This window comes from Hypanus sabinus, chromosome 4 (genome assembly GCF_030144855.1).
Source record: "Hypanus sabinus isolate sHypSab1 chromosome 4, sHypSab1.hap1, whole genome shotgun sequence".
Taxonomy (NCBI): Eukaryota; Metazoa; Chordata; class Chondrichthyes; order Myliobatiformes; family Dasyatidae; genus Hypanus; species Hypanus sabinus.
In genome coordinates, this window is record NC_082709.1 from 156994703 (window position 1) to 157001074 (window position 6372).

Genomic DNA, 6372 nt, shown 5'->3' on the forward strand with positions numbered 1-6372 from the left:
TGTACCGTTCATTTTACAGCTGGTATCTGAAGCATTTACCATTGACCCCATTCAGGGCACTGGAGATCTGGGGTCTTACTGCTAGTGATTATCCATATGATTGTTATTTGTCAGTGAAGTTGGCGTTCTCGGAGGCCGATGTGGGAGTGTCTGAGGTCCTTAATACATTGGTGCTGGTTTGTCTGGACCCCATTGAGAAGGGCGGCATCTCAGTTCTGGTGGGGACCAACACCCCTCTTGTGAGGAGGCTCATGGGGGCCTGCAAGGAGAAGGCAGGTGAGAGCTTTCTAGGGACATTGTCCGTGCACCCGGTGTTTCGAGCTGCTTTTGAGGAAGTGCATCATTGGGTTGGATACCAACTTTCAACGAGGAACTGTGTGGTTCACCCAGTTGAATCCAATGGTGGTGTGGCCCAGGGAAGTCACGGGAGTGATGGGGACCCCCAAATTTCCTGGAGTGCCTGAGGGCAAAGCTGTCTTAGTGGGTGGTCTGGAAGACCAAGAGGGGGAGTTGGGATTTCCTGCTGGGTTACTGGTGAGGCCCGAATTGCAGAAGCCCTGGATGGTACAGGTGAGCAGGATGGCAGTAATTGTCAGTAACACTACGAAGAGGAGGTCACTTTCAAGTGGGGGATGCCCCGGCACATCTGTTCCCAGTGACTATAATGCTGAGAGCCCCTCTGAGACAAGCCAGGGAGAAGCTATTGGAAAAAGGAGGAAAGTTGGCCACTGAGTCATTCAACTTCAGGGTCTCACTGGTTCTTATGGGTTGGAAGAGAAGATGAAGAGAAGAGAAGATGTTGAAGCTGGAAGGCGTCTTTCCACTTATGAGTTTGATGTCGGTTGTTCCAAGAGCACTCGTCACACTATCTGGGTGACCGAGGACACCCCTTTTTAGAGAAAGGTCATGGAGGCTGGCCCCTGCTGGTGGAGAACATTCGGAAGCATTTGTGTAAGTTGAAGGAAGCTGGGATTATCACTGACTCCTAAAGCCTCCATAGCAGCGGCCCAGAAGAAGAATGGGAAGGTAAAGATGTGTGTGGACTATAGGACTCCGAACAGGAGCACTGTCGCTGACCAGAATATGGTCCCGGGGATTAAAGATGCACTATCCTGCCTGAGTGGTGCGAAGTGGTTCAGTGTGCTGGACTTGAGGAGTGGGTACTACCAGATCCCCGTGGGTGAGGTTGACAAAAAGAAGATGGCACTTATATCCCCTGGGATTTTTCAGTTCGAAAGGATGCCCCAGGGCATGTTGAGAGCGCTTGCAACCTTCCAGAGGGTCATGGAGAAGACAGTGGGGGATATGAATTTACTTGAGATATTGGTGTATCTGGGTGACCTCATGGTGTTTGCATCCACCTTGGAAGAACATGTAGTGAGGCTGCTGAAGGTGCTGGGCTGCCTGAAAGTTGAAGGGTTTAAACTTTCCCTGGACAAGTGCCAGTTGTGCCAAACATCTGCTAGCTATGTTGGGCACGTAGTCTCACGGGATGGAGTAGCTAATGATCCGGCTAAGATAGAGGTGGTGACCACCTGGCCAAGACCCCAGACTGTGAACGCTCTGCTCATTCCTTGGGTTCTGTAGTTACTATTGGAGATTCCTGAAAGCTTCGCGAAAGTGACTCACCCATTTAATCAGCTTCTGTGTGGTTACCCTCCCTAGGGGAAGAAAGGGAGAGGGGGGATAAAGGACAGGAAGGTGTAGAGTATCTGAGCCCATTGGAGCTCTTTGGACTGAGGTGGAATGCAAAATATGAAGAGGTCTTTCAGTCACTGAAGGAACTGCTGACCCAGGCACCGTGCTGGCTTATGCAGACCTCTGATTGCCGTGTGTACTGCACACAGATGCCAGTTGAGAGGGTTTAAGGGGCGTCCTGTATCAAGATCAGGGCACTGGGTTGAGACCTGTTGCATTTGTCGGTCGGAGTCTGTCTCCCTCCAAGAAAAACTATCCCATGCACAAGTTGGAATTTCTGGTACTAATATGGGCGGTAGTGGATAAACTGAGTGACTGCCTCTACGGGATCAAGTTTGAGGTGAGAATGGACAACAACCCCTAGCTTATATCCTGACCTCGGCAAAACTGGATGCCACAGGCCATCGGTGCTTGGCAGCGTTATCTGCCTATGATTTCAGCCTGATGTACTGGCCGGGAAGCAGGAACACCGATGCGGATGCTTTGTCCTGACAGGCGCATGAGGGACTGGTCCGGGATGAGGAGTGGGAGAGCGTTTCTGCCCCTGGGGTGAAGGCCACATGTCAGTTTGCTATCACTGTGAAGGCAGAGGGAAAGGAGGGGCCGGATCGAGTGGTGGATCAACTGGGGGCTCCTGATGATGCCATTCCCCATTAACCTGACAGCTCTGAAGACAAATCAGCTGCTGGAATTGAATTCTGGGGAAGTGGCAGCTGCCCAGCGAGACGACCTGGGCATCGGTATGATTTGGTCAGCAGTCGAAAAGGGAGACATTGCTCCAGCAGGGAAGACAAAGTATGCAGTGGTGCCTCCATTACTGAGAGAATGGCCTTGGTTGGTGTTGTGGAACCAGATCCTATACCAGGTCATGTCACCCCTGGACCAACCTCGGCGCTGCCAGCTGGTTCTGCCCGAGAAGTATCTGAGGATTGCGTTGAAGTCACTTCATGATGATTCTGGACATTGGGAGGTGGAAAAGACCTATGGATTGCTCAGAGTGGTTTTACTATCCCCAGATGAAATTGGAGGTCGAAGAATACTGCAAGTCGTGCTCTTGATGCGGAAGATGCTGCCTGTGTGGGCAGCTCCCTTGTCGCACTTGCAGAGTGCGGGGCCCTGGACCTGGTGTGTATCGATTTCCTGTCCATAGAACCTGATATCAGCAACACAGCAAAAGTCTTAACCATCACTGACCATTACACCAGATATGCTCAGGCTTTTCCTACCAAGGACCGGAGGGTGTCAACAGTGGCAAAAGTGTTATGGGAGAAGTATTTCATTTATTATGGCCTTCCCAGAAGGCTCCATGAAGATTAGGTTCGGGATTTCGAGAGCAGACTCATCCATGAGTTACTGGGTATACTTGGAATCGAGGTTGAGGACCACGCCCTAACATCTGCAGGATGACCCTCAGCCCAAGAGGTTTAATCGGACCTTGCTAGACATGTTCGGGACCTTGGAGATCAGCAAGAAGAGCAGGTGGAGTCAACATATTGGATATCTGGTCACCAGTTACAACTGTAGCCAAGATGAAGTTATCGGGTACTCGTCATATTATCCGATGTTTGTGCGTGAGGCAAGGTTGCCCATTGACCTTTGAATTGGGACTGATGAGGGTGACTTCCCACTGAAGACTTAACTGAAGTATGTGTGTGACATGAGAAGAGAGTTGAAAAGGGCTTATGAATTAGCTGGGGTCGTGGCTGTCAAGCAGAATTAACGAAATAAGAGGTATAATCAAAAGGTTAGGTTCTCCCAACTCCTGCCGGGAGACAGAGTCCTCATAAGGAATTTTGGGGCTACCTGGAAAGCACAAGTTGGCTGACCGCTGGGTGGCTAAGCCCTATGTGGTGGAGAGTCAGATGCCAAACCTACCAGTTTTCTGGGTGAAACCAAAGGATGGAAACGGGCCTGTCAAGATTCTCCATCAGAACCACCTGCTGATCCTGGAACAAGAGGTGCAAATAGACCCAGAGCCCGACTTGGAGCCTACACCTAGTAAGAGGACTGCGGAAACAGGGGCAACTACAGGGCCCACAGCAGAAGAGGTTGGGCTGGCCCGCACCCCTGAGAGGGATACTGATTCAGAGAATGAGGACCTGGATGTGTGGTATGTGCTGCCTTTTGCTAACTCCCCGTTGATTGAGGAAGAGACTTGCAGCCCTTCTCCCACTGAGTCAGGTGAAGTGGGGGGGGGGGGGTTGCAACCTGTGGACAGCCTACAAGGGATGAAGTGAGGCTTGGACATGGGACAGAGTGGTCCGAGTTGCAGGTGGGCACAAGAGATAGTCTGGGGAGGCCTCGCCAGGTAGACCGGAATTATCCCCAGTAGTGTCTGAGCCCGAAGAGTTAGGTGATAGGGGATGCACAGGTGTCAGAGAATTAGGAGACCTGGTTTCAATGCTAATGTAATGGCTTCTCCGTAGTGTTCCACTGCTGAGGTAATAGTCTCTCTGTAGCAGTAATGTTTGGGTTACGACTAGAGATAACAGGTGCTTTGGAACGTATGCTGGCCAATCAGCGGAATGCTGTTTTTTTTTGGTGGGTCTGGGAGCAGGGAATTTGCGGTTTTTCATGATGAGGAGAGGAGACGTGAATAGAGAGAGTTGGTAGGTTGCTGGATGGAGTAGACTTGGAGCGAGGGTTGACTACGCTCTAAGGAGGTCAACGGGGAACAAATGAATGGAACCGTGAGGTCCAATGTTGCACATTAGACTATTTCAAGAGAATGGGCCCTTTTCTTTTTATGTTCACTAACCTTATAGTCAAATTAAGAATTACAAATCTCAATCGTTTAATCACATATTGTGTACTGCTTGTTATTTCATGGTATTGATTTGTAACAGGGGACACATTGCGCAGCATCCATCTTAAATTTGGCTAGGCTGAGGGCTGACTTCCCCTAGATTAAATCACTAGTGGAACTGAGAGTTACATTAGCTTAGAACAGTTTAATGCAATTCAACTACATTTATTATTTTAGATTCAATTACTTTATATTCTGCATCATATTTAGATTATTTAAGATGACTTTGGTTGTTTTCACATTTAAAGGTCATACAAAAGTCTTTGGCAGCAGCTTGACAACAACAGTGAGAAGTTGGGCACTGTCTCCTCCCACAGCCACCTCATGGAAGGACTGTGAGTGGAGCCCTCCAGCACAATGGATCCTACAGGAGTTGCCGCAGGTGATTAATGTGGGAGCCGAGGGTGGATGTTATCTCAGATGAAGGAGATTCAGCCTTGATAACTTTCTATGATATAATGTGTTATGTACACGCTACCCTGTGAAAGTACCAGCAGCAATTGAACACATCTGGAGTCTGGTTTTGCTGTGAACAAAACAATATCTTATTAGTAACTATGTCATATAGTAACTTTAACCAGGTAAATGAAGAGTTAATGGTGTTATGCAAATATAGTTGTAAAAAAAAGTTCCCAAACTTATTCAAGCTCGGGTGGCAAGAGTTACAGTCTTATGATGGGGTGTAAGAAAGTTCAGTGTGGTTCAAATGCACAGGTTAATTAATGCGAGATGTTTTTAATCCAAAGGCGAACATTGTGAGAAGACAATTACGTCGATATTCCACAGATTCCATGACAGCAATGCAAAGTAACAATAGCAGTAGGTTTTATCTCCGAAGTTGTTCCGCTCCACACACTAAGTTTCACCGACAGTGATCTTCAACTAATCCCCTTTCAACACAAGTGGTACCGCATCCAAATTCAGCTATGGGACATCTCAAAGTGGTGGCCACAGGATACTCAAACAGAATCCACGTATGGATTATCACCAACAGTGGCTTATCACCGAGGTACCATCTTCAAATGGTAAAACTACCAACCCGGGCCAGGATGATCACACACAGGTAGATTCCACAAGATTACCTCAAACACACAACTGTGATAGCCACTTATCCAGTTCCACGACATACAAAATAACTCCAACAGTGATTTGCCATAGGGGTGCCTTTCTTCAGTGAACTACCACACCCAGACAAAGGGTAAACACACATGTGGTATTCACAAAGGTTTTCCCCTCACCAGAGAACCCACTCCTGTGGATTGACTACATGACAATCACACCTTTGTAGTCGAATGGAAACAAACTCACCCTCACAGGCTACTTAGAGAGAGAGTCCAAACTGTGATCTCTTTGTCACTAGGTTTCATCTGTTTCAAATCTTCTTCTCCTCTCCTCTCTCTGCAAAGCTTCTTCTAGTTGCAGAACTTGTGAGAGTCATTTATCAATACTCTGGATCGATCTCAACTCACCCCTTTTGGCTACTGAAAGTTTAAACCAGCGACCGACTCACTGGTGTCTTCCATTGACCAAATCCATTTTGACTGAGCTGTGTGTGTCTGTGTGTCCTTGTATATTCAAAACAAGCTGAAGAGAAACCATACAATCGATTGTCCATCAAATAACTCCACCTCTCTCCACCACAGTAACCAAGCAACTCTGCAGTCAGCAGAGATCCAACAGTGTCTAAAAGTTATTCTCATTCTCTCGGTGTCTTAAAGTGTCAGTCCGCAGAAAAAATGAACCCTAGGGGTACATAACATATGTCATAGTTTGTTTGCCTTTCCCGTGTATCGTCTTGGGATGATTTACCATATTAAAGGTGCTATATAAATGAAGTGTCCTTGTATATTTCTAGGTCTGCCTCTGCC